The following is a 19,654-nucleotide window of genomic DNA, read 5'->3' as shown; positions in this document are numbered from 1 at the left end:
GAGTGAATCTGTTCTGTCCCCTTTGTCTTTGCAAGGCAGCACTACCTTTGCTCAGGAAGGAAAGCAAAATGCAAACACAAAAATTGTGGCAGTGGTTGTGTGGTATGCTTTACAGCATCCATCACAAAGCAGTGTCTTTAAACAATGGATGGAATGGAATTAAGTTTTGTTTATTACATGAAGGACAACTATAAAGCATGAAGTAATACTTGGATAATCAACACAGACAAAGAGCAACATTTCCCAGTACATGAAAGCAAGCTTTGCTGCCTTCTCAAGAAAATACAAAAGAGAGACTGGAATTTTATTTGATTTTAAAATGCTTTTTTCTTCTAAGGGCATGACTATGCAAAAATGCAGGCATTCCAAATTCAACCCTGTGTGTGAAATTAGCAAATGTCCTTCACTAATTTCTCTGAAGTCTGCAGCCACTTGAAACGCTCTGCAGCCTGTTTTCCATAGCAGTCTTTAAGGGCAAAGACATCGCAATTAAAATACACAAATAGGCAGCTGACTCAGTAGCACCTCAGTGGCAGGATATGACCTTTGGATGAGAGCTTGGTACCTTGCTTTAGGACTTTATGGTACTTGGGTTGTCTGTCCCCATAGAATCATCAATGTTAGAAAAGATCTTTCTTGAAACCAACCATAACCCTCCTACCATGACCGCTAAACTATGTCCTGAAGCATCACATCTACGGCTTCTTGAACACCTCCAGGCATGATGACTCCACCACCTCCCTGGGCAGCCTGTTCCAGTGCCTGACCACTTTCAGGAAAGAAATTTCTCCTGATATCCAATCTAAACCTCCCCTGGCACATCTCTTCTTGTCCTACCACTAGTTACCTGGGAGAAGAAACCAACACAAACCTCACTACAACCTCCTTTCAAGTAGTACAGAGCAGTAAGATCTCCCCTTCGCCTTCTCTTCTCCAGAGTAATCACCCCCAGCTCCCTCAGCTGCTCCTTGTATGCCATACCTGTCAAACCCCTCAGCAGTCTTGTTGCTCTTCTCTGGATACACTCCAAGACCTCTGTTACTCTTACACTGTGATGTCCAGAATTGAACACAGTACTCAAGTTATGGCCTTTGCAGGGCTGAGTACAAGGGCACTGCTGGCCGTATCAGCAATGTCATCCCTAAAGTACAGGGCTTTACTCTAAAACATTTCAGGGTGATAAGGAGGGGTTTGACTGGTTGCCTAGTATCTTGTACTCCTGTTAAAATCGGGTAGTATATAGATAAATTATCTTGTAGTCCTGCCAGATTGTGGTCTCAAGGTAGTGTTTATTTGTAGCTGATGGAAGGTGTGACTGATGGTCTAAACGAGGCTCATCACCCTGAATGAACTGGAGACACCTGTGCTCAAAGTCTAGGGCTTGGTTCAGCTGATGTGTTTGGTTCACATTTCAGGGTTATCTTTCCAATTAATTCTCCCAAAGCTGATGAGCTAAATAACATGAAATGTACTGGGGGGATGGTGAAAGTGCTGCCTGATTGCATGGATATGGAAAGATGTTTTTAATGGAGCACTGTATATTCATAAGCCAACTCCCAATTCCTTTTATAGCAGTGTAACTCCACAGCAACTGCACTAAACTTTAGACTTGCTGTAATATCCCCCCTGCAATATAAAGCACTGGTGTGAGTTCCTCTGAGATGAAAAGAGGGTTATGTAAAAAAACCCTACAGATTGTGTAATGTAGGAGGCACATCATTCAGATTCTACCAAGTGAAATCTGTTTTGTATTTCTTTTGCTGAGTGTCCAGATCATATAAATGATTGTGGCCATTGCTGCAGAGCACAACACAAGACAAGGCCTTTTTGTGTCTGGAATGGTTTAACATAATCAACATGTATCTAAGATACTCAAGATACTTATTCAGCATCTAAAGCTTTGCCTCGGGCTGCTCTTCCCAACTGCAAAATTCAAGGATCGTTAGTAGAAAATGAAACTTCCCTTAAAAAGCCATGCATTCCTCACAGAGAATATGTATTAACTTAATCCAGTGTTTCATTCTCCCTCTTCTAAACATAAAGGAAGGGTAAGGTAGTAGATAGACTGGATATTAGGAAGAAATTCTTTACAGTGCTTGTGGTAAGACACTGGAACAGGTTGCCTGGGGAGGCTGTGGATGCTCCCTCCCTGGAGGTGTTCAAGGCCAGGTTGGACAGGGCCTTGAGCAACCTGGTCCAGTGGAAGGTGTCTTCTGCCCATGGTGGGGGTGTTGGAACTGGATGACTTTTAAGGTACCATCCAACCCAAGCCATTCTATGGTCGAGCATTCTTGTCCTGATCCCCGACTCATCCCTGTGTCCCGTTACCTTGCACACCCAGTGAATGGATTGAAGCAGGAGATGCGTTTGAGGTAATTTCAGATTTCAAGAACAACTCCAGTTTACTACGTGGTATTTTTAGCACTCTTCAAGACAAGTAAAACAGAGAGCTGCCTCAAAGCAGATAAAGGCAAGTTTGCAGCACTGTGAGCAATATGGGTTTGTCTTGGGAAAGTAGTGTTGGCTGAAAATGTTACATTCACATTTATGAACACCCCTTTAACGAATTCTCCAAGGATTTGTCTCAGTTTCCCACTGCATCTTGTTTATTTCAAACCAAAGAAAACCCATTGCAAATCTTACCAGGATTGTTTTCCTGTTTTCCTTCTTTTATGTTTTTTGTTTTGAAGCCCACCAAAATAACGCTGTCTTGGGGCCCCTTTGTTCCTCTGCACAGTGCCATGAAGAAAACTGGTTATTGCTGGGGTTTTTTCCTCTGTCATTTTCTTTAGCTTGAATGGAGATTCACTGCTCCTCTGGGATGAGGAAAAACCAGGCTGTCTCATTCTGTGATGTTCTGCGCTAGCAACAGTGGAGAGTTGGAAGTGAGCAGTTTAGTGATGATTATGATTATATCACTGAATGGAGATTTAATTAAGTCAATTTACTTACATTATTTCCTGTTCATACAGTCAGTTCTCTCTCTCTCTCTCTCTCTCTCTCTCTTTTTTTTCAGTTATAGTTTTAGATACAATTTTTAGTCCTGTTTGAAGTTCATGATCAAGCTTCCTTTGGCGTTGGTAGTACTTAGATTAGGCTGAATGATACCATTGGACTCCTGCTTCTGCCTGTTAAGTAGCATGCCTTTGACAGGCAGAGGCTGTCTGTCTGTAGATCCATGGACACTAGGAGAAACAAGATAAATTGCTTATTAAAGCTATTAACAGGAGAAGCTGCTGAGCAGAGGATCAGACACGTCTTGTGCTACTTGTGTATGTTTTGGTGTTTGCATAGCCAGAGAGCCCCAACAGGCACAGCAGTGGTGGTGTACTGGTGGAAATGCTCTCTTGCAGCCGTGCTGGGATAACTCTGCATGTGCAGGCAGAGACCACTGATGTATGTCCTGAGTTGCCTCTAGAAGGGAAGATAAGAAAATGACTTCTTAGCAGTTTGTCACAGCTCTTCTCACTACAAGGAGGTGTTTTTGCTCAAGCTTTTGTTACTTACTTTTACACTTATTTGCTTCCTGGCATTTGATTCCTCATAAAATCAACAGCTGTGTTTAAAAACAATTTTTAGAGGCAAGCCATCATAGAGTGCATATGGATGTGATGCTGTAGACTTAAAATTACATGTTGTACAAACCCCACAGAGGGGAACACATTTGAGAAACATACAACACAGCATATGTTTACCTACAGAACGTTACTATCTCTTTGGATATTACCAGTGGGAGAGGCAGCAAAAGTAAAGGATCATTGGAGGGATGATTCTAGTTTCATGTAAACTTGTGGTATGTGTCTGATATATGGAGATGGAAAAGTACAAGTGTTCGTCATAGTCCAGGCTTGCCTCCCCACTATCTCTGTGTGCTGAGATACTTGTGTCTCATCCGCACCTTGCTTATCTGGGGTGAAACAAATGGACCTGGATTGTCATCTTGTTCTGTGTTTGACCTCCAGCAGGGGATGTCTTGAAGAAGAAACTGAAAAGTGAAGGAGATGACAGTGCCTGCACCTGGCCAATTGTTCAGAATTTAAAAGAGGGTGTGGGGTGAAGTAGCTTCTGCCTGATCTCAGCTGGTGATCATTTTATGGGACATACTTACCCTTCAAGCATGAGATTTGATTAGCTTAGGTCTTTGCTTACATAGCTGTAAAAAGAACACCTGCTGTGTTACCTAACTTTGTAAAACTGCCCAGTTTTATAACCCTATAGCTCAGGAAGTATACTTGGTTAGAAGAGGGAGGCTCACCTGATAACACCAGGCTAGACAAAGTGATGTTTTTCCAGCAGTGACTACATTTCTCTGCACCCTTTCTCAGGAGCAGGTGTCCTCCTGCTCTGCCCCTGCTGTCCCCAGCATAAGGTACAATGCATAGATGGTAATACAAATACATTCAAAATTCAGCAGAACAAAATAACAGGGCCTGCTGGTGGGCTTATAAATGGTTCAGTCATGCAGTCTGGCAGGTGAGCCTGGAGGGGCAGGTGCCTCCAGATCAGGGCTGGGGTAGTGCAAATGTCACTGAATGCTCCTCATGAAGGAGAACATTTAGAAAGATATTGTCAGCCATGAGAAATACCTTCAGGTTCCTAGCAAGTGCTTAGATCACCCAGCTACAAACTAAACATCAACTCCTGTGCACTTAAAACCCCATTCTGTGTCTTTTTCCCTGGGTGTAGTACCTACAGAAAGTGTCATTTGAGGTGCAAGAGCAATTCAAAGCTCTGCTCATGGAAGGGAATATTGTCAATTATTGATGATTGACTGGGCCACAGGCAGTCCAGTGGCAATCCTGAAATGCACCAGCACAGCTCAATTCTATTCTGCAGTAAATGTATGCAAATTAATTGCCATTTGTACTGATAGTTTTATTTCAGTCTGGGCTGGGTGAAATGGCTCTGATGTCTCATCCTGTTTTTTCCTCCCCTTTTCTCTCCACCCTGATTTCTGGGCATGCACTCTCATTGTGTTTTTTTTTTCCCCTGCAGTTCCTCTCTGCCTTCCAGATGAGGAACCTGGTTTTAATTTTCATGTGTCATGTCTGTTTCATAAAGCACACGCACACTGGGTCATATGAGTGTTGTGCAATGTTAAGAGCACTGTTGAAATGAGTCCCACATAGAAGGATTTGTAAAGTTATCTTGAAATAAAATGTACCTAGTTCCAAATTGGAAAAGGGATCATTCCATACAGGTGACAGGAGTAAAGAGACACGGGCCACAAATAACAGGTGCACTTTAAAATGGTCCTTGTGGCTCCAGCCCTAGCTGCTTGCACAGCAGCTGCCCCATTGGCCCTGCCAAGCATGGGCAGGTGGGGGGAGGCATTGTCTCAGCCCCTTGAGTGGGATGTGGTGGGACTGTTCTCATGAGCTGTGTGCAGCACAGTGGTGGCCCTTGTGCTGTGCATGGAAGAAATCAACCATCCACCATGAAACCAAAGCATCATCTCTGGATCACAGTAAGTCTCCAGTTATGAAACAGCTACAAATACCTTGGTTATATTGTTCTGCCCTGTCCTAAGGCTCTTGGTGACTAACAGTTTAATAAGGTTTTACTTTGCACATGCAGGCATAGCTCTTTACCCAGTGTAGGAGTTCAGTAGGCGTTTCAGGAAGTCTGTGGGAATTGGGCAAGGGAAGAATGTCCATATGGATGTTGGCTCTGGACTTGAGCGACCAGTTTCTCTGTAAGACTTGTGAATTCATTCTGTTTTGCAGTCAGTGCTGCATGACTTTTGAATGGGTTGCAGCAGGAATAATTAGAGTAGTTTTAAAGTAAGTAAACCATGTGGAAACACCTTTTTGTTCCTGGTCGTTCAGACAACACCGACACAGAATCATAGACTTGTTTTGGTTGGAAAAGACCTTTAAGATTGAGTCCAGCTGTCAACCTACCACCACCATGTGCAACCCAAACCTGCCCTGGCACAGCTTGACACCATTACCTCTTGTCCTGTCATTAATTACTTGATTAATTACGTGATGCAGAGATGCAGAACAGAAGAGAAGCTTTTGAGCACCCATGTGGAGGGGAAGGACTGTGCAGCTATGTGACAGCTGAGAGGACGTGATCATTTTGGAATGACTGTTCAGGATAATTTTGTATTCATGCCTTACAGAAATATGAATGGGGCAGGAAGGAGTTCATGGGGATGTCTGTTAAGCTGGAGAACTTAGGCACAGTCTCATCCTGTTACTGCTGCTGTTACACACATCTGTTGTCTCTGAGAAAATGTCCTTGGCTTTTCTCCTGTGCTGTTTTCTGCTTTGCTGTCATCTGGGTGTGCTGAATTATGGATAGCTTTCATCAACAGAATAACAAGGGATGGTCAGCAAGGACACACACACTGTCATGTTGCTTCACGTTTTGTCCTGAGCGAGCCTGAAAACCTGGAGTTCTAAAACCATTTTTGGTAGCTTTTGCAGGGCAATCTCCTAGAGGAAAACCAAGCTTAGTGAAAAATACTGAAACTGCTGATTAAATTCTAGCTTGCTTACAGAGCTGCTTCACTAAGCAAGAGACAGTCCTGCATTGTGGAATCATAGAATGCTTCAGTTGGAGGAGACCTCTTAAGATGGTTGAGTCCTACCTTCAACATGCTACAGACTGAAAGCAATCATTTGGGTTTTTTTCAGTCAGGCTGTAGTTGGTACACTGCTCCTTGAAAAGCCAAAAGCAATGAGAAAGTTCATGGCTCTGTCTTCTCCCTCCTCTCCAGGTTGAGGGGAGGAGGAAGGCATGCAGCATGCAGGTTTCCAACCAACCGACCGGAACAGGGTATGGTGGCAGCTGCCAACACTTTGCTGTTGGGTGGAGAGGTAATTTCAGCATTTCTGTGCTCTGATGTTCAGCAGACTGCAGTCCTTTCAGAGGCACTTTTTCCACATGTGCATACTTGGACAAAAGCAAAATATTTTTTCTTGGGATTCTGGATTCCCCTCTGTGCTTTTCTCATCATACAGAAATTCTTGGAGTTCTTCAGGCTTTTGGTAGAGCTTCTTCGTGCTGACTCAGAGGAAGTTTCACATATGTGGTGGCAATTTGTAGTCTGACAGGCTGGTGTAAACCTGGAGCTCTTCCAGGGCAGTAACTGAATCAAAATCTGGCCCAGAATTACACTGCTGTTTCTAGATCCTGAGCTTTCCACGATTTTGTTCTAATTTGCTTCATCCTGAAGTGCATTATGCTGTAAGAATGCTCAGAATAAAAGGTTGTTCTTTATAGTGAGCAGTCAGTATTGTTAGAAAAAAAATGATGACTTCAGTTCACTGCTTTTCTCTCTGGGTCTGTGCTGGGCAATGTGCTCACTCCCTCCCTGCTACTCCTGTGCATATCCAAGGAGAGGAGTGTGCACTGTGGGCATAGTAACAGCTTCCCATTCTTGGGCCTCTTCTGCTGTTTTCTCCTGCTGACAGTTTTTGCCTTGTAGGGTAAATGGCTGCTGCATAGCCAGGAGAGGTGATGCTTGCAGGCTGCACGAGTGTATGGTGATGCAACCTGCCAAGTATCTTCTCTTAGGGTGCCCTGTATAATTTCTATTTCAACATGTTTGGCTGCTGGGAAATGCAGGCTGCAAGCGTGAGCTTTCAGATCTCTGTGTCCTCCAGCAGGTAGTTTTGGATGATGGTAACCAATTGCAACCACATTTGGCAGTCTTTGTTTTTCTTTGGTTTGGTTGGTTTCTGTCTTCCCCCACAGCATTCTTTTTCTTTTCTTCTTATTTAATTTCTGGGTTTGCTCATCCTTGAGAGGAGAAGGCTCAGGGGAAATCTTACTACCATGTACAGGTACATAAAGGGTGGGACCAGAAGGGTGGAGACTCCTTTTTTACAAGGGGTTGCAGGGAAAAGACAAGGGGTGATGGGGACAAGTTATTGCTGAGGAGGTTCCTGCTGGACTCCAGCAAAACAGGAGAACAGTCAGACATTGGAATCGCCTCCCGAGGGAAGCAGTGGATTCCCCTACGTTGGTCAGTTTCAAGACTCAGCTTGACAGGGTGCTGGACCATCTCCTTTCAACTAGACTACTACCTAGAAAGGTTGGAGCAGGTGATCCTTGGGGCCCCTCCCAAGCTGGCATTCTGTGATTTCCCCAGATTGTGGTTAAAGCATGGCTGTGGATGGCAGTGGTGGAACTGCTTCTTTCTAGCACTGGAGTGATGCTGTTGGGCCATCCAAGTGAATAAACCATGGTTGATTTGACTGTAATTTTGCCTTACTTGAGTAGATCCTAAACAAAATAGTGAAAGTGATTCATATTTCATTTCTGACATTCTCTTCTTAGGAATTATCAAACCCTGTCCACAGGTGCAAAACCGCCATAACTAGAATGCTACAGATCTCTTCACTCTCAGAGCAGCCTGACATGAGCACTTCTTTCTGAGATTTTTGCACTGATGGGGCTTCCAGGTCCCTTTATTGAGTCATAAGACAACTGTGCTCTCCCCCCACTGCTGGAGGAGGGCTGTTGGTCTGAGGTTGTCCTGTGTGGGCACAGCAAGGACATGGCAATTCATTTTATTAATCCTGCATTTCAGACTGAAGGGGAACGTGGTGTCTGATATCAGAGGAGGTGTTGCCACATGCAGCCAGCTGATGCTAGGGAGAAGTGCCAACACCTACCTCATTACAACCTCCTGTCGGGGAGTTGTGGAGAGGAAAGTCTTCTGTCAGCCTCCCCTACTCCAGACTGAAAAACCCCAGTTCCCTCATCTTGTTCTCAAGAGCCCTGCTCTCCAGACCCTTCACCAGCTGGACCTGCTCTGGCACCTCAGTGTCTTTCTTGTAGTGAGGGGCCCAAAACTGAACTCAGTACTTGAGGTGCAGCCTCACCAGAGCCTAGCACAGGGCACAGTCGCTTCCCTTTCTGGTTATCAGGGTTGAGAAAATTTGTTTTGGTGCTTGGTTTTGACAACTTTTAAATCTGTGTGTATTTGTGTGTCTGTATGTATTTATGTGTTTTAAAGGCATTTCAATGGCCAGAACTCTATAAACCTTTCCATTTTGTGTTACCAAGTTTATTCTGTGTTTATTTGGTCTCCCTCCTCCTTTCCCCCACAGGTTAATTTGGTGTCAATTTTTTTTAATGACAATGTCCTTATACTTTATGACCAGCACAGAAAGTAATGGAGTGGTTTTGATTAAAGGGTGGCCCTTGTTAGAGTTGTGCTTTCATTAAGTGGTTCTCTGTACAAAAGCCTCCTGCTGAAGACAGTAGAAATTCTGTGCACAGACCCCCAAGGGGCCTGGGCTGCAGAGGCCTCGAGGGAAAATCCCAGATTCTTTCATGATTGCATCTTTTGACTCTAATGTTTCACTGTTGTCTCTGTAATTTGGCCCTTCTTACAGCAGGTTAACATAGAATCATAGAATTGGTCCAAACACAGACCTAAGACCACCATGGCCATTAAACCATGTGGAAAAGTGCCATGTCTACACGTTTTTTTGAACATCTCCAGGGACAGTGACTCTGCTATAGTGATTTCTGCAAAGCCCTTTGAATTTGCTTTCCTGTGTTGTGTCCCATGTGGGGTTTTTAGTTTTGCCCCAAGCTCAGCTTACACTTCTTCATTTAAATGCATCTCACATCAAAGTCATGGCAAACACAAATGTTTTCCTTGGGCTTTGGTGACATGGCAAAACTGGCAAAATGTTGTTTAATCCTGGGCCTGGTTTCCCCACCTAAGGAGTGTTGCTGTCAAAGTTAGCTGGATTTGCAAAACTTGGTGGATATAATAATGCTGTTTATGGAGATAGAAATAAGCAAATGATGAAGACTGGGGAGGAGAAATTCATCAGGGAAAAGCTTCAAAGCACTCTGGAGTGAACTCCTGGTTTTCTGATCCCTTCCACCAATAGAGGTCCTTCTGCTCCACACTGAATGACACTTATTAATTGAAATGGAAATGTATTATTTATGGTAGGGACTGATGGCTATCACATAGATCCCTGATGAAAGACTACACTTCACGGAGCTCATCTTCAGCAGCTTAGCAGTGATGTGTTTTTTTGTCCCTGGAGCCAGAGAGGACAGAGGCTGTTCCTGAGGGCACTTCCATCTCTGCTGTGCTAAGGGAGTCCCTGAATTTTCCACCTTTGGCAGAGTGGAACCAATTACTTTTGCTGTCTGTGTAAATCCAGGGCTGTTTGAAGGGCACTTGGAAGATTTGTGAAGCATTCTGATAACTGCAAGGATGAATTGCTCTCCTGTTTATCCAGGGAATCCTTTAATTATGCTCTCGGGGGCTTTGCGTGGCAGGAGCAGAGCATCAAAGACAAGCAGAGCTTCAGCTGCTTGCTTGGGATGGGAAACATCAGCTGGTGCTTGGAGTAGGAAGGGACACGCTGTCTTCTCTATCCACATCTACCTCTGTGCAGTCAATGTTCTGGATAGGGAGTCACAGCAGGGGAAGGATCTAACTATGGCTGAACCAAGCTAGGTTTTAAAATGTTGGGTGGGAGGGTGCAGGAAAAAAATCATGGCAGATTTCTATGTCAAACCCACCTTCAGGATTGTGTAGGGAATGGGGATGGTGCATCAGAAATGCTGTGCATGTGATCTGGCTCTGGTCTTTGCATACTGACTTCTCCCAGCACCCTATTTCTTCACACCACCCTGAAGAAGAGGGGAAAGCCTGGGGCTCACCGCGGCAGTGCATTTCCTACAGCAGTTCACTAAGCCTGCAAACAGTCTGTGTCAATCTGCTGCTTCAGCCTAGTCCATAGGTTTCTTTACTCATGCAATTCTTTCTAAAGGCATTGTCTTCAGAGCACAGCTGCTTCTCTCAGGGGGAGACAGGATTTTGGTGCCGCCACTTTAGTCTAATCAGGAAGACTGAAAACCTGGGAAATATTTTCTAGTACTTTCTGCAGAGTTTCTTTCAGCGTGCAGCTTCTGGCGTGCAGCTCTCCAACCAGTTTGCCTGCAGGTTGCCAGTGGGGAAGTGTACCACTGCCCGTGGCAGGGGGAGCAGAGAGGTGTGAGAATGCTGTCATCCACCAGTGAGCACCCTGCAAACAGGTCTGTGGACATCCATCCAGAGCCAGCCTACCATGCTGCAGAGCATGTGTCCAAAGGCAGTGCAGGGAGGTGCCCAGGCTCAGGGCTGTGAGATGGGTGGTGGTGGGCAGGAGGGGAGGGTATGACCTGCTCAGAGCTATTGTCTTGGCTGTGTGTCAAAAGCTGTGCAGAGTTGGGCAAAGAGCATGAGCCAGGCCTATTTTACCAACAGGCCTGTTCTTCAGCTACAGTGTGCATTTCACTGAGTTATAGGAATGCTGTGGTCTAAATTAAGTCATCTCCCTACTTGGAAAATGTCCTGGTGTTGGTTTTACAATATCTTCATTTTTTAAATTCTTAGCCATAACTCTCCAGGGAAGTCCTGAGGAATCTGTGCAAGCCTAGTTGTGAAATCCTGTGGGGTTTGTTGAGTTCTGCAGGATGGATCTGTGATTCCTCGTCGTGTGCACTGTGTACGGCATCTTCCCCTAGCCGTGCTGTCAGGGATGTTGGCCAGCAGTGAGACAGATACACGTTCGTGGAAACAGAGATTTATTGCTGACGGTTTTGAGAGCAGGAGGCAACTGTTACATTGCTATGATACAAACCAGGCCATACCAAAATGTTTGGGACTGCTGTGGAATGGATGGAAGAGAAGAGCTGGGCTTAATGGCAGCTTTCTTCAGTAACTGCGGTATGGTTCATCTTTAGCCAAGGTGCATCACATCACCTGGAACGATGGAGTAGGGATAGGACCATTTGTGACAGTTACAGCTTTAGTTTGACAGATGATCAGGCATGAAATTAGTAAAAGCAGTAGAAGGTCTCCTTGTGCTTTTTCTGCCCACAGCTCTTGGCTTTATCTCAAAATAAGCTGCACCTTCCCTCTGACAATCAGTTGAATTTTCCAGCTACCAAGTCACAAGGTGAGCTCATTTCACACCTTAGATTTCCAGCTGTGAATGCAGAGTAGTTCAGCTGGTTTCACAGAATTTATCTCATGTATGTCTACAGATATATTTGATGGGAAAATTCATCCTATCAACCCATGTAAAGGGATCTGTCCATCTCCCTGTCTGTGGTACTGCACGAGCTAATCTGGGCAATGAAAGTTTTATCTCTTTCAATGCAAACTTAGGGAATGATGATTCTTGTGGGGTTTTTGTTAGTTATCTATCTCTTTGACTTTCCCTCAGGCAGCTAAATACTATCTCTAGGGAGACTTCAGCAGCAGAGATTGGGAATGGGGAAAAAGTTGCATGATATGGGTCATTAAATGCAATAAAGAAAAGGGTGATAAACTGGAGCTGTCTCGGAACAGAAACCACCTATTATGAATTTTCAGGATATTTGTTTGCTTTTGCTAAATGTCTTGCTTCTGTCTCTAAAGGGAAGCTAAAAATGGGCTGGTGAATGGGCATTGTGCCCTCTCACAACCACTGAAAGCTTTAGTCATGTCACAGGAGTGACTCAAATGTCCTTTTTTCATCCTTTCACCATTTTCACTACTCTTAGGGTTTTTGCTTATTCAGACAGTAATTGCATTAGGGAGGGGAGGAGGGACTGTATTAGCAGCTCTTGGCAGCCAGCCTCAGTCCTGTAAGAAAAAATCAAAACCAAAACCCCCTTAAGATCTGTCTGTGGCAGTGAATTATTTCTGTTGCTTTGGGAAGGCAGCAGTGTGGAGGATTTGAGATCACAGAATCACACATGCATTGGGTTGGGACCCCCAAATGTCATTGTGTCCAACCTTCCTGCAGTGAGCAGGGACATCTCCAGCTAGATGACATTGCTCAGGGCCCCATCAAGTTTGACCCTGAATGTCTCCAAGGATGGAGTTTCAACCACATCCCTGGGCAACCTGTTCCAGTATTTCATCACTCTCACTGTAAAGAACTTCCTGCTGATGTCCAACCTAAACCTACCCTGCTACATCTTTCAAACCATCGCCCTTCATGCTGTCACCACAAGCCCTTCTAACCAGTCCCTCCCCAGACTTCCTGTAGATCCCCTTCATATATTGAAATGCAGCTATAAGGTATCCCTGAAACCTTCTCTTCTCCAGGCTGAACACCCTAAACTCTTTCAGTCTGTCCTTGTAGGAGAGGTGCTCCAGCCCCCTGATGATCTTTGTGGCCCTCCTCTGGACCTGCTCCATCAGGTCCATGTTCTTCTTGTGTTGTGCATCCCAGGGCTGGACATAGTACTCCAAATGAAGTCTAACCAGAGAAGAGTAGAGTGGCTGAACTATGTCTAGGGAGAGAAAAATAAAGGTGGCTGATTTGCAAACAAACTTGAGAAACAGTCGAGACAGGAGCTGGCTCATGACAGCCTGTTTTACAGAGCCAGATGCAGAGCAGCTGTGTGCTGTATGTGTGCTCTCCATCCAGCACGGCCCCAGCAGCTTTGGCAATAAACACTCCTTGTGGCACATTCAGCCCCTAGAATGTCAATATTTAAGGGATCCTGTTGGAGAGTAAGGTCTTTCAAGAGTCTTCTGCTTATAATCAATCTGTAGTTAAAGAGTCTTCATAGAAGATTTTCAGTTATGCTGTCTGTTCCAATATGTTGTACTGTCCTTGAGGAAAAGGAGCAGTGCAGCCAGCTCAGGTGATTGTGTGTAAGTTTTCAAAGTCTTGTAGTGCTCCTTGAAATGTTTCTTGTTCCCTGAAGGATCAAAGACTTGGGTCATGCATAAACTAGTTCTGTCTTTACCATTTGCCTGCTGCACGATGTCTGTTGAAGGTGAGTGGTGGTGACGCTGCTGGCTGCTGCTTCTCTGCAGATGCAGGTAGGAGCAGGAAAGTCCCTGGATGCATCTCGATGTCTGGGAGGCAGCTGAGCAAGAGGAAACAGAAGTTTTCTGTTGGTATAGGCATTGTTTTGCCCTCAAGACTGGCCAGATCAGTGATGCTAGTTCAGCTCTAGCTTGGATTTATGAGGTACTGCAAATAGAGAAAGGTAATTTATTCTCCTGTGATGGCAGTGTACAAGTGGTACCACAATGAGATCTCCTACCTGTATAGGTTTACATGAAGTAACCAATTGGTTAGGTTAAAATAAATCAATCAAGACAAGCTCCCCAGTGCTACAAGATCCAGTTACTCACTGGTGAGGGTGCATTCCAGGTCCCTTTCTGCACTCAGTGCACAGAGGCCATGTTTGTTACAGTCTGGCTCCAGAGCTGCTTTTTCCCCACTAGAGGAAGGAGGCCAGCCTTTAGTTGGAGCTTCTCCAATTCACCAAAGGTGTGCTGACTGTACAATAGCCCCATGACCAGAGACTATATGAGGAATAAAAATGGTTTTTCCTACTGTGTCAGGCTGTCACATAAGCAACTTCACAATGCTTGTTTCCAAACCCAAGTAGGATTGCTTTGGTTGAAAGAGACCTCTAAGATCATGGAGTGCAGCCATCAACCTAAGACCACTATGGCCATTAAACCATCTCCCCAAGGGCCACATCCACACATTTCCTGAACACCTCCAGGGGTGGTGACTCCACCAACTTTCTGGGCAGCCTGTTCCAATGCCTGACCACTCTCAGTAAAGAGGTGTCAGCTACTGCAGGAGCATTTGTATTTGGCCACCAAGTGGCACTCCAGACACAGCAGTCCAAGAGGGGAAGAGTCTGTTTCTGCCATCAGGCTGTTAGTATCTAAACCACAATTATTTGCAAGCATGTAGACCCCACTGAATCCAATTGAATTGCTGAAGGTTAAATTGCTATCTTCAGAAATGTTTTTATAATATCCAACTTGACATTTTATTATCCCAGTACAATATAAACATTGAATTTGATTAGCTGTCAGGCAGCCACTAAAAGAAACCAATATTCTTCCATGATTTTTGCTCCAGAAAAATAGGAGGAGGAATCATAAAAAATAACAGGTTGCCAAAGGTGAATTGAAGTCGAAAAGTATCCATTGAAAATGTGATTTTGTTGGGTTGCTGGAATATTTATTTCTCAGAATGTGTCATTATGAAGTGTGTCAGCATTGGAGGCAGGTATTCAAGCTGCTGGATGTGACCTATTGTGGTCTGGGCAGTGCTGGTTTATTTTCATCCCCTTCTAGTCTTGCTTCCAAGATTAATTTTTGACACTTTGAGATTGCATTGTCCTTGTAGGACCAAAAACTTCCAGTAGCTTGCTTAAGGCTTCTTTTATTTAAGCAAAATTAGAATGAAACATCACATTCAGTGATCTTTTTGGCAAAGCCATTTGTGGGTCTGCATCCATATTTTTTAAATTAAGATGGTATGGGCCAAGCAAAGCCCTGGTGTGAGTCAAATTGAGATTGAACACATCCAAGTGCTGGGTTCTGCACATTGGCCACAACAACCCCAGGCAGTGCTGCAGGCTGGGGTCAGAGTGGCTGGAGAGTAGCCAGGCAGAGAGGGACCTGGGGGGTACTGGTAATGGTAGGCTGAACATGAGCCAGCAGTGTGCCCAGGCAGCCAAGAGGGCCAATGGCATCCTGGCCTGCATCAAGAACAGTGTGGCCAGCAGGAGCAGGGAGGTCATTCTGCCCCTGCACACTGCACTGGTTAGGCCACACCTTGAGTCCTGTGTCCAGTTCTGGGCCCCTCAGTTTAGGAAGGATGTTGACTTGCTGGAACGTGTCCAGAGAAGGGCAACAAAGTTGGTGAGGGGTTTGGAGCACAAGCCCTATGAGGAGAGGCTGAGGGAGCTGGGGTTGCTTAGCCTAGAGAGGAGGAGACTCAGGGATGACCTTATTGCTGTCTACAACTACCTGAAGGGAGGTTGTAGACAGGCAGAGGTTGGTCTCTTCTCCCAGGCAGCCAGCACCAGAGCAAGAGGACACAGTCTCAGGCTGTGCCAGGGGAGGTTCAGGTTGGATATTAGGAAGAAGTTCTATACAGAAAGAGGTTTAGGCTGGATGTTAGGAAGAAATTCAAGTTATCCTAGGTTTGAATGGGGTCCTGCGTGCTGGGATTTAGGTAGTGCAATATTTAAACTATTATTCAGTGTCATAACAAATCATCCATCATACTCTCTGAATCTAGAATTGTTTGTACCCATTTTTATTACTGTGAGCAGTTTCTCACTCATATTAGATTTACTATTCAAGCTCAGACTAATTCTCTTTAGTAAGATTAATGGGTAACCCCAGCCTACTGTTTTGCATATGTATCTGTGAAGGCAGCTGGCAGAAGAGCAACTTGTGCAATATTTCTGAATAAATGCCCTTGACAGTGCTCAGTCCCAAATGAAGGTGGGTGAGCTCTGCAGCTAAGTAAGAATTGTCATTCCCTCTGGAGTGTGTCTGTCACAAAGCATGGTTAAGTGTAATGGCTGTGGTGGGAAAAGTTGGTCCCATCCACTGCAGATCGTTTCACACACCGTGTGGTGGTCACACAGCCCTGGGTGGGATAAGGGGTTGCAGCCTCACTGGCATGTGTGGGTGCAGATGTGTGTCAGGCACAGACATCATCCAGCCTTCTCTAAAAAGGCTTTGAAATCTCAGCTTCCCATGATGGGAGAACATATCAGACCAGGACTGAAATTCCATGGGTTCAGAATTCCTCCTTGTAGTCCTGTGGGACTGCAAGTGCCAATTGTGCTTCCCATTGCTTTGATATTTTCAGGAATCTTTGGTTCTTTTCAGTCTGGTTGGCATCCAGTCACAAGTGTTGGTCCCCAGGGCTCAGTGCTGGGACCAGTCCTGTTTGACGTCTTTGTCAAGATTTAGATGAGGGGATTGAGTGCACCCTCAGTAGGTTTGCAGATGACATGAAATTGAGAGTGTTGATCTGCTTGAGGGTAGGAAAGCTCTGCAGAGGGGTCTGGACTAGCTGCATCAATAGGCTGAGGTCAGTTGTATGAGGTTTAACAAAGCCAACTGCTGGCTCGTCTTTTCAGCAGCAACAACCCAACGAAGGTTCCTCGTTTGGGGCAGAGTGACTGGAAAGCTACCTGCAGAAAAGGACCCGGTTGTGTTGGTTGAGAGATGACTGAACATGAGCCAGCAATGTGCTGAGGCAGCCCAGAAGGCAAAGAACATCCTGGCCTGGATCAGAAATGGCTTGGCAAGTAGGGAAGTGTGATTGTGGCATAAAGTACTCTAGGGAGAATAGTATGCAAAAACATTAGGAATAAAATCTTTATGTGCTTTCTGGTTTGCATGCAAGTTGCAAAGACAGCCATTGCTTCCTAGGCTATGGCTTAATTGAGATAAACTGAAATTTTAGCAGCTGAAGCTATTTCATAAGGGATTTGTGCTGCCTTGTGAGCTGCATCTTTAATCACTGATAATTGTCATTGTTTTGAAAGTGTAATGTTCCTTTTTCAAGGTAGTAGAACTACATACCAGGTTTAACAGCAGTGCATTAGAAAGAGTTTATCCTTTAAAGGCTCTAAATGGGAAGCCATTCTTCATTTTTATCTGAACAAATGAAGCAAATGCTTTGTATTTTCCCTCTAATGGACTGTCGTGGGAAAAGGTATGACTAATTTCTCATGAGTTTCTGTTCTTGAACCTGATCCCCAGTGATGATTTAGGGGTTGAAAGTGGCAGTCAAAAGGTTAAGAGAAACATTTGGGAACCTTTAGTTCCTCCATGTAACCTGGTTGACTCTTCACTTTCTGATCTTGAGTATTTGGTGGTAGTGCCCGATAGTTACACATCAAAACAGGCACTGACATTTTAGCATTTAGCATACTTAGGTTATAAAGTGCTGGGCTGTTACATCAGCACTCTGGGTTTGGGATTTTGTTGACTGGTTGGTTGTTTTTAAACAAATACAATGTCTGACTCCCTGGCCCTAATTTGGAAGAGGTGCTCAGACCTCAGAAGCACCTCTGAAGGAGCACATGCTGCTCCAGCCTGTGTCCTGGTGACTGAGGAGGAGCTCTGCCAGCCAGCTGTTGCAGGGAGATGGAACAGCTGTGTTTGATCTCCATCTTTCCTGCCTGGGTGAGCAAGCTGCTCACCATCCAGGAGACAATGTGGTCATGAGGCCACTCTTACTCGTCTAGTCTGGGTGAAGATGGCAGCAGTGCTAGGGAGGGTGTGGGGGCTTGGGGTTGGGCTCCTCACTGCATTTCTGCCTGGGGTAGTGCTCCCACCATCCTCCCCAACAAGCCTGCTCATGGTGCTTAGAAATGTTTTGTAGTGTGCAACTGGACGTTGGGAGGGAGTTCACACTCACGTTAGAGCTGTCCCAATGTTTCGGTGATGGCAAGCACTTTATCTGACCTCTTAGGACTTCCATATGTTGTTGGTTGCTCTGTTTTAGTATATAGTGTCCTTTTCCCTTCCTTCTCCTCCTCTGTCAGCCTAGAGAGGTCCCACATGACTTGCACAGTAGTTCACTAATCTAGCTTGTCCAAGCAAGTGGGTCTCTATGACCCTGAGCTTTTCTTCCTCGTAGTGATCATGCTGGAAGAGTTTATAAGCCAGCAGAATGGATTTTGATCCCTTTCTGGTTTGGTTTTGTTGTAACACAGCTGTTACAACAGTGCCTCAGCTCCATCAGGGACCACACAGTATTTATCTTGGCTTCTGGTTCTTACTCAACATATGGCACCACAGCTTCACATTTATCTGTCATGGGAGATGCTGCGGTAGTCCCCTGTTTCCCTGTGTGACATTCCTGTATTACCATGCTGTGCATAAAAGTGGTGTGTGAGGCATCTAGCTGTGTCTACTAAACATCGGTTTCTACACCAAAAACTCAGTTTGTGAAGCCTTTTCTAGTTTGGGGGGTTTGTTTGCCTTTTCCTTTTGGGGGGGGAGGGTGGGGTTGTGGGGTTTTGTAATGGTTTAAAGCAAAACCAACAGGTTAACCTGCTTGCTCCCCCAACATGGAAGTGAGGGAAAAGTAATACACAAAACCTCAGGGTTGAGATAAAGAGATAAGGGCGTACTGGATACATGTGAGAACATAAATGCACAATTACCTTAGCTAATAATCTAATAACACAATGCATGATCACCTTGGCCTAGCCTGTTTGCAGGAGAAGCACAGTGAAATGCAGGAGAAAACAGCATGAAAGAAAAGCAGTGGCTGCCCCACTCCCACTTGTCTTGCCACCATCCCTGTGGGAAAAAGAAAGCCAACACCCAAAACCCCCAGAACCAGCAACTGGAATAGGAAGCCTCTCATGTTGCAATCTGAATTTCAGTCCCCGTAATACTTTGCTCCAGCCAGCACTTTCCTTCTGCAGCTGGCATGAGACAGGATGGTTTGAATAACAGCAGTAAGTATTGTTTGTTAGTTTGGGTTTGGGTTTTTTTGTGGGGTTTTGGGTGGGGTTTTTTCAGGTCTCTGTGAGCTTTCCAGATTAGCATTACAATCCAAGTCCTTTGTCCTTTAATGTGAGTGGCCATGGACTGTGCAGCTGAAGAAGCTGAAGGAGCAAATATCAAAAAGGCTTCATCATTAAAAACCAGGAATTGCTTCAGTTACAGAGATCAGTGTGCAAGAAGCTGCTCACTGCCACATTTCTCCTTTTCATGCTCTGAGACAGAGGCTGGAATTGTATTTGTTTTTTCTACTTCACAAATGCTGGTGACTGAGTGCAGAGTGGATCAAAGCCCAGATCCCTTCCTCTTAGGCAATGGCTAGAAATAACTTTAGGGTAGTATGAACAACTTCAGATAGATGTCCATATGACAGCTTGG

The 19,654-nt window shown here is 44.9% G+C and overlaps 1 protein-coding gene and 1 long non-coding RNA gene across 4 annotated transcripts in view; one reads left to right on the top strand and one right to left on the bottom strand.

The window, feature by feature from the left end:
* PID1 (phosphotyrosine interaction domain containing 1) overlaps positions 1–19,654 on the top strand; it is an 80,640-nt gene that overhangs the window by 43,963 nt on the left and 17,023 nt on the right. The gene's annotated exons all lie outside the window — the stretch shown is intronic.
* LOC137444480 (uncharacterized) overlaps positions 11,539–19,654 on the bottom strand; it is a 37,753-nt gene continuing 29,637 nt past the window's right edge. The window contains exon 4 of the long non-coding RNA XR_010988173.1: positions 11,539–13,845. This is a non-coding gene — a long non-coding RNA (uncharacterized lncRNA). The remainder of the gene's footprint in view (positions 13,846–19,654) is intronic.

Source organism: Melanerpes formicivorus, unplaced genomic scaffold (assembly GCF_026170545.1).
Source record: "Melanerpes formicivorus ecotype bairdi unplaced genomic scaffold, bMelFor1.0.p_v2 SCAF_12, whole genome shotgun sequence".
NCBI classification, from domain to species: Eukaryota; Metazoa; Chordata; class Aves; order Piciformes; family Picidae; genus Melanerpes; species Melanerpes formicivorus.
Note: the sequence above shows the minus strand (reverse complement) of the source record. Positions and strands in the feature narration are given on the sequence as shown.